The sequence below is a fragment of the Sprattus sprattus genome (genome assembly GCF_963457725.1).
Source record: "Sprattus sprattus genome assembly, chromosome: 17".
Lineage (NCBI taxonomy): Eukaryota > Metazoa > Chordata > Actinopteri > Clupeiformes > Clupeidae > Sprattus > Sprattus sprattus.
In genome coordinates this window covers 24,515,400-24,522,899 of record NC_137915.1, presented here as the reverse complement: position 1 = coordinate 24,522,899, position 7,500 = coordinate 24,515,400, and the positions used below count along the sequence as shown (strand labels likewise).

Below are 7,500 nucleotides of genomic sequence, written 5' to 3'. Positions count from 1 at the left end.
GTTAAACAAAGTCATTGTAAGTATAAACACAGTGGCGGCCCCTGAATTTTTTTTCAGGGGGGGCAATTTTTTTGATAATGATTAAGGCGACCCATTCAGTAGGTACATTAAGTTAACCGATTTACTCATACAGCAATACCTTTTTGTCCACTATTGGCAGCAAACAACAGTAATACCTCCCCTCTTTCTACATGATAGTAGCAAGATACAAGTGGAACGCTATGGAAGAAAGTTACATTCAGGAGCCTTCATAAGCAAACATGATGTGGCGCCACATTAAATGATCCCACTTTTTCATTATCCACACGTCTCAAATGTTGTATGATGTAACATAGCTGAACAGGACACATGATATGTCCACTAACAACATAAAGAAGGGGGCAACATACGTCAAAACCAACAATATTTATTAAGTATTGGCTTACAAAAGCAAAATAAGTCATCACATAAAAAATTATTAAAAGTTAGTTCATACTTTTTTTTTTTTCTTCCTTTTCCCATAGGGAGTGCGTCGACCAATCGCCCATATGGATTGGCCGCCACTGTATAAACACAAGGCATGCACTTTGTAAACACTGTGTGCAATATTAACCATTTTACCACGTTGTAATCATGCACATTTCGGTTAGACAATCGCGTTTTATTATATTGCAATTTTATTGTAAATGCTCTTCATTGTTCAGCTGTAGTGTGTGTGTGTGTGTGTGTGTGTGTGTGTGTGTGTGTGTGTGTGTGTGTGTGTGTGTGTGTGTGTGTGTGTGTGTGTGTGTGTTTGAGTGTTAAAAGGGGATTGGGGGTGGTATTGAGGCAAACCTATAGGAACCCCACCCTAATCCAGTCCCTCCCTCTCTCTCGCTCTCCCTGCCCCTCCCTCTCTTCCTCACTCGCATATGTCATCACAGGAAGATGTATGGAATTTCTCATATCTCTGAGAAAGATCTCTTCCCCCTTTTTCACCTCCTCCACTCTCTCCTGTCTTTCTTGCTTCATCTTTCTCTCACTCTCTCTCTCACTCACTCACTCACACACAACACACACACACACACACACACACACACACACACACACACACACTTCCTCCCCATGAATCTTTCTCTGTCCTCAAAATTGTCTTCTCTGTATAGTGCACTGGCCAATGGGAAAATAGCTCACTCACCACTTTCTGCCTCTCTCTCTTTCTTTCTCTCTGTCTCTCTCTCTACTATTCTCATTCCCCTTTCCTCCACTCACTCTCCCTCCCCATCCCACCCCCCCCCCCCCCCCCCCCCACCCCCAACCCCCTCTCCCCTGGTCCTCTTTGAGCTGTGGTTAGCGTAGCGCGGGCTAATATCTCTGCTAATCTGATTATGTCTGAAGTCCCACTCGTCAGTGGGTTAGTGTTAGTGTTAGCGTTAGCGTTAGCTCGCAGCACTGGGCAGAGATCCAGCAAACGGAGAGGGAGCGCTATCTGCTGCCGCGTGGGATCTGCTCTTCATCGCACACACACTTAGAGTCGCTCCCTCCCTCCGTCCCTCCGTCCCTCCCTCCCTCCTTCCCTCTCTCCCTCTCTCCCTCTTTGCTGAGTGCACCGTCCCAGGACTGCAGCTGAGACTACATCACCTTGCAGTCCCTCCCCCGTTTACGCTCTCTCTCTCTCCCTCTCCGTCTCACTCTGTCTCTACCCCTCTCCTCTCTCTGTCCCTCCTCTCCTCTCCTCTCTCCATCTCCTTGTCTTTCTCTCCTCCTCCTCCTTTTTATTTAAACCTGGCCTCCATTTGTCGATCTTTCTCTTTTTTGCCAAAATGTACCGCAACCCGTGGATCAGCAGCTACTTGAGCCATGTCAAGTTCTGTCAAGGTGAGTGCGAGGGCCTGGTGGCGCAGCTCCGCCAGGGGGCTGTCCAGTTCTGTGGGGGTTAGACAGAGAGGGCCTGGGGGTGCAGCTCCGTGTTGCGCTGCCTTTGCTGGTTCTGCCTTTATTTAGTCCTTTCCACTGCAGCTGTAGCCTCCAAGGGCATTCAGCCTGGAGATAACAGACCTGCTGATGGAGAGAGTGAGAGAGGGAGTGAGAGAGGGAGAGAGAGAGTGAGTCAGAGGAGTGCCAGAGACAACAAACTATTGGGAATTGACAGCAGGGAGGATAGAAGAAACTTTTAGACATGATAGCTTTAAACTTGTGGCTGTGTGTGTGTGTGTGTGTGTGTGTGTGTGTGTGTGTGTGTGTGTGTGTCTGTGTGTGAGAGAGAGAGAGAGAGAGAGAATTTGTTTATCTTTCTGTGTATACTGTATATACATTTCTCTCAATGTGGTCAGAACTCAAAATGGGAATCTACGTGTGTCCCCTAGTTTATCCGTTTGGCCTATGATTTGGTGAAATGGTATTCACACAACAGGTGTAGTGTAGTGTAGTGTAGTGTAGTGTAGTGTAGTGTAGTGTAGTGTACTGTGAATAACAGTGTGTGTAGTGTGTGTGTGGTCACTGTGATGTAACTGATTGACTTTCTTCCTCTTGCTCCCTTTAATCCTGGGCTGCTCAGGTGTGGTAGTGTGGGTATGATCTGGTGTGTTTGTGTGTGTGCGTATCAACATCTTCTCTTGGTTAATCCTGCATTAGCTGATCCCGGTGTTTCACTAATGCTCAGTATTGATTTTGTGTGTGTGTGTGTGTGTGTGTGTGTGTGTGTGTGTCTCAATATATGACAACAGTGAGTGAGGTGTGGTGGCTCTAGGTAGTGTGCAGCCCTGAGCTTGGTCTGTCCTGTAGTTTTGTTTGATGAGAACACAATGTGTGTGTGTGTGTGTGTGTGTGTGTGTGTGTGTATATGTGTTTGAGTTTGAGCTTCATCTATATCTCACCCTGTCCTATAGGCTGACTCAATTCTTTGGTAATGGGAACATCTGTTTCTGAAACCCCTATAGTTTGAGTCATCTGTCTGTCTGTGTTCTCCGCAGGTGTGTGTGTGTGTGTGTGTGTGTGTGTGTGTTCTGCAGTGTGACGTACAGATTACAGATTTCATCAAAGCGTCCTCTGTCATTTCTTTGTGCCTTTTACAGTGCAGCCTCAGGGTTAAACATCCCACCCTATTAAGCTTTTATGTGTGTGTGTGTGTGTGTGTGTGTGTGTGTGTGTGAATGGGTATACATGCCCATACCTGAGTATGTATTACTCAATGTTGTGTGTGTCATTTTGTGCTGTTCTGTGTGTGTGTGTGTGTGTGTGTGTGTGTGTGTGTGTGTGTGTGTGTGTGTGTGTGTGTGTGTGTGTGCGCGCGTGTTTGTGTGCGGGTGGGGGTGGGGGGGTTGTGCTTCATTTTTAAATTGCATGCATGCTAGTGAAGTGGCACCAACCTGTGGGTGATTAGAGACTCAGTCACAGAAAACAGACATGACATGCACACACAGTCATACAGACACACACACACACACACACACACACACACACACACACACACACACATATGCAGTCAGAAAGACACACACACACACACACACACACACACACACACACACACACAGTCATACAGACACGCACACACACACACACACACACACACACACACACACACACACACACACACACACACACAAATATGCAGTCAGAAAGACATACACACACACACAAACACAGCCACACACACATAGACTTGATCCCTAACAATATAGTGTTATTTAGTGTTTGTGTGTGTAGTAAGTATGCAGGCTTACCAAAGTTAAGTTTTGTCATGGTAAAGGAATTCTAGTTTGCTCTGCTATAATGACACACTTATGCCCCCCTTATTAGTGTGTGTGTGTGTGTGTGTGTGTGTGTGTGTGTGTGGCCTTCACCCCTCCCTGCTTGGCTTACTGTTGTTCCAGGGGATGGTGTGATGACAGAGAAAAGAGGAGTGAGAGATGAGAGATTCTTTCAGTACATATTCTATACAGCTGCAAAAACACACACCACACTGCCCAGAGTTCTCTCTCTCTCTTTCTCTCTTCTCTCTCTCTCTCTCTATCTCTCTCTGTCTCTCTCTCTCTGTGTCTCTCTGTCCACACCTCCAGACGCCAGATGATGTTTGTAAAATAAAGGAGGGGGGTCTCACTTAATGGTTTAAGAATCCCCAATTAATCCTAATAACTCAGAAGGAAAAGAGTTCAAATATCAGATGGGGTGTGTCACATGTGGCGGTTGTGTGTGTGTGTGTGTGTGTGTGTGTGTGTGTGTGTGTGTGTGTGCAGAGAGATGACCTAAGAACAAGGACCAAAGTCATCTTTTTTTATGCATACTTGATTTGTTTGCTCTTGCATGGATCAGAAATCCGACTCCCTCATGCAGTCGTCACATTGCTGCCATTCATGTATGAGTAGTTAGTACAGTATGTGTAGTGTGTTTGCATGCTGGCCTTTCAGAATCAGAAGAACTTTGGCCATTCTTATGAGAAGTTCCACTCATTGCACTTTGGAAACCATAGGGTGTTAGTTATATACTGTAAAACCCCATGCTTAGTGGATTTGTAGTTCTTATAGTGTCATGACTGTTGGATTTGTAGTCCTAAAAAAGTTTCTGCTTTACTTTTTCCCCCAGGGCTTTCGGGGGAGGCTCGAACCAAACTTGGGAGCCCCAAGCTTCAGCAGAGCAAGTCACTCAGGTGAGAGGGGTGAGGGGCACGAGATCAGCTCATCAAACAAGCCTTAAAATGACTAGGGATGGGTATCGTTTGGGTTTTTTCCGATACCGGTACATAACCGATACTTTTAAAACGATACCGGTGCCTAAACGGTGCCAGAACCGATACTTTTTTTTTTTTTTTAATTAAAGACATTAGGCTTATTTATTGCCAAGGCAAATAGTTTTCTTTAAATTTAACAATATATTAACTGTTTGAGGTATACTATAAATAAAAATAAATACAAAACACTTGGCTTCAAACCTTTTAACTTCAAACTATGAACAATATATTAACTTATAACAACTGTTTACAGTATACTTAAATAAATATAAATAAATACATAACAAACTCTGTACACACACTTCACACTTCAGTAATACTTTTGCAGAAATATGAGCATGTTTGCCTTCAGAGTAAAACAAATATGAATTAGTTTGCATTTATTTAAACCCACTGGTTTCGTGAATGTGTACTGCCCCTTTAAAAGTTTAGCTTCAGGGCCTCTTGAGTTCTCTCCCCCATTTTCACGCAATTTTGTAGTTGCATATGCTGCACGTCGCGTTGTTTGAATCTTTTTGTGCGAAATACAGCCACACTTTTGATCGTTTACCTTTCGACATTTTCTCCGTTATATTGATGGCTAGCTCTGTTTGTGCTTGCTCTGTGCAAGGCTGCCTGCTCTTCGCTGTCAGACTGTTGCAATGTTATTGTAGCGTCCAAGTTAGTGCTCTCTTAAGAACTCACATTGAGAAGGAATATCTTTGGATGAGACGGTAGCTCTCCGTTTAATAAAGCGTATCCAACTTCTGCTTAGAACAACCACACTTATCTTGAAACCGAAACCACACGCAAGTCAACCCATTACCATGGCAACTGCTCAACACAAATCCCGTTTCCACTAGTCCCATACGGAATGCAGCGTGAGCGACACAGGCGAGAGTCTATATTGGGAGATGGAGCAGTTTTATATGTGCCCCACGAAATCTGTTATCAACACAAACAAGTATACAGATCGTACTCAGAAAGATCTACGCCACTAACGTTACTTCTCGTTAGCTATCGCTAGTTTTGTTAAATTATAAAAATTTTAATTAAAAAAAAAAAAAAAAAAATATCTGCTCAGGCACCGAAAGGAAGCACCGAAATCTGCGTTGCATTTCGGTCCGGGAAGGTATCGGTTGTATGGAACCGGTGCCGTATTGGTACCGGTTCTCGGTACCCAACCCTAATTATGACACAGGTTTCATTCCTCTACAACTGGGTGTGTTTGGGTTTGTCTGTGAATTTCGACATGTGTGTATGTGAATCTGTATCTGTGTGTCCATATGTATGTATGTACTGTATGTATGTATGTATTTGTGTGTGTGTGTGTGTGTGTGTGTGTGTGTGTGTGTATGTGTGTATATATGTCTGGATGTATGTGTGTATGTATGTATGTGTGTGTTTCTGAAGCGTACTGAAGGCTCTGTGAGGGCTTCTTCTCTTGCCTTCTCCCTCTGACACACACTCTCCACATAGCTTTGGCAGAGCTGCTGGTCAGGGTCTCTGCTCTCCTGTGACTTGGGTCTCACTTACTGTAAAACTGTCTGTCAGCACAGCAGCTCCAGCCAACACCTCCATGTTGTTTCCCAGAAAACTCTGTGGGAGTGTGTCTGCTTGTGTGTGTGTGTGTGTGTGTGTGTGTGTGTGTGTGTGTGTGTGTGTGTGTGTGTGTGTGTGTGTGTGTGTGTGTGTGTGTGTGTGTGTGGCTTAGCCAGAGCAGGAAATACCTCTCAGGATTGTTGTGTTTTTAAGTCTACTGAAACCTCACTGGGCTCCTCAACAGTCCTGTTGTTTTGCCAGGGTCTCACAAAGTAGCTTTCACACACACACACACACACACACACACACACACACACACACACACACACACACACACACACAGAGAGACACTCATATTCTCTCTGTCCCTCAGCTTTCAGAAGGAGCTGTGTATTGAGGACTCTGCTGACCTCGTCCAAAACAGTAAGGACATCGATGTCAATCTCTTGGCCGTTCTTCCCAAAGGTGAGCGTAACTGCAGTTCCCCTTCAAACAGACTGCCGCACACACACACACACACACACATACACACACATGCGCACACACACACACACACACACACACACACACACAGACACACACACACACTCCAATGCACAGACAATCTGCTTTAGTCATATTCACACATACACACACACACACATACACACACACACACAAACACACACACACACACACTCCAATGCACGGACAATCTGCTTTAGTCATATTCACACACACACACACACACACTGTGCTGATCGGGGGAGGATTGACAGGTTGGGAGGTACTTACCCCTGACTAATGTGACAGCGGGAGCCACCATCTTAGTTTGTCTTGTGAGTGTGTGTGTGTGTGCATGCATGTGGCTTTCCTTGAGTGTGTGACCCAAGCAGGGTGTGAGGAAGTGTCTATTTTTAGCTCTTGGGGTGGGGAGGGGGCACCTGTTCTGTTTGTGGCCTGCCCACTGTCATCTCTAAGAGGAGAGTTTCTGAGTGTGTGAGTGTGTGTGTGTGTGTGTCCCACATGGGAAGACCATAGGCTGCATGTCAGTGTGTGTGTGAGGAGGTTGACAGAAACATGGGTGAGCAGGATTTATGTGAGCACCCTCAAGAGCAGAAGCCATCAGGTAAGGTGTGCTGTAGCCCAGTGGCCGTTTCTGTGTATTGATAGGCACTCTTTTGATGTGTGGTTAAGTGGCTAGAGCTTCCCTTCCTTCCTTCCCAGTGAATGATTAGATAAGTGCTGCCATCACTTTAAGGAGCAGCTCGTTTACAGATTAGTTGCCCTGGCGACGGGCTCGTTAGCTTCTT

At 45.2% G+C, this 7,500-nt stretch overlaps 1 protein-coding gene across 6 annotated transcripts in view; it reads left to right on the top strand.

The window, feature by feature from the left end:
• svila (supervillin a) overlaps positions 1 to 7,500 on the top strand; it is a 58,852-nt gene that overhangs the window by 6,145 nt on the left and 45,207 nt on the right. For all 6 annotated transcript variants that reach the window (XR_013968970.1, XM_080855029.1, XM_080855027.1 and 3 more), the window contains exons 2-3: positions 4,543 to 4,606; positions 6,582 to 6,673. The gene's annotated coding sequence lies outside the window, so the exon portion shown is untranslated. The remainder of the gene's footprint in view (positions 1 to 4,542; positions 4,607 to 6,581; positions 6,674 to 7,500) is intronic.